General features: G+C 45.9%; 1 non-coding gene across 1 annotated transcript; it reads left to right on the top strand.

Moving 5' to 3' along the window:
* Nucleotides 1–667: 667 nt before the first annotated feature.
* Nucleotides 668–742, top strand: trnat-ugu (transfer RNA threonine (anticodon UGU)). The gene has a single exon. It is a non-coding gene; the product is annotated as a tRNA-Thr (tRNA).
* The last annotated feature ends 311 nt before the right edge of the window (nt 743–1,053 follow it).

Here is a 1,053-nt window from a genome sequence, read left to right as displayed (position 1 = left end):
TGACATTAAATGTGTTTAAATACAGTGGGGGAAACAAATGCACATTCCGGGCCAATAGTTTCCAAGTTGACCTTTCCTATGTCTCTCTTGCCTCTCTCTCCCCTTCCTCCCACACGCAGCCGGTTTTTAAACCTTGTTTTAAATCTGCTGCTTGCTGGGCCAGTGCATTCCACAGTCTCACAACCCTTTCTACAAATACCCTTTCACTGCTTGACTTCTCTGTTTATTAGTTATGAATCACCTTGAGGCGCAATGGTGGCGTTTGTGACGTCAGATTAAAAGGCGGCCTATTGGAAACACATTGGGGGTCAAAGTTTATTTTGCACAGAATTGAACCTAAATCATTCAAGATGGAATATTGTATATTCTGCGTCACAATAAACAATATCTTGTCAGAAATGTTGGCTCATTAGTTCCCCAGTGTCAGAGGAAGGATTGTCTGATCCCCTCATTTATTTCATGTAAGACACAAACACAGGTATTCATTCAGAATCAACTCACAGACTGACACTGAGCTAAACGCAGAGAGAGATACAGACAGCATCGGGATACATGGTGGAATAGACAAGAGAGATGGATCAATACAAAGCGGCCTCAAACTCCAACAGGCAGTGACAGGTAGCTGATAGATATAAGTGAGTGGAGGCGGGAAATTGTAACGTAAACTGGCTCCGTGGCTTAGTTGGTCAAAGCGCCTGTCTTGTAAACAGGAAATCCTGGGTTCGACTCCTAGCGTGGGCCTTTTCCTTTGTGCCATTGACCCTTCAGGGGTGAGCTTCTTCGCATGTGGAAGGGCCACAATTCTTTTAAATGTAACTGCGGTTGCACTAGTTCCCATTCTGGATTAAGGCTCCAGTCGCTGCGGGGCGTGGGGCGATTTCCACCCCTATCAGAATTTGTGCCCGTGCTGATTTTGGTCTTTTCACCGAAAATCCATCTTTTCTAAACAGTGCCATGCGTGACTTTACTGTGGTCAGAACAAAACCACTGCAGCTGGTGTGTGGCGCCGTGATCGTTAGTGGTCAGTACTCTGCGTTGTGGCTGCAGCAACCT

Source organism: Somniosus microcephalus, unplaced genomic scaffold (assembly GCF_052327205.1).
Source record: "Somniosus microcephalus isolate GS21.2 unplaced genomic scaffold, FLI_Smic_1.0 unresolved_chr1, whole genome shotgun sequence".
Taxonomy (NCBI): Eukaryota; Metazoa; Chordata; class Chondrichthyes; order Squaliformes; family Somniosidae; genus Somniosus; species Somniosus microcephalus.
This window is presented reverse-complemented; position numbering and strand designations above follow the sequence as displayed.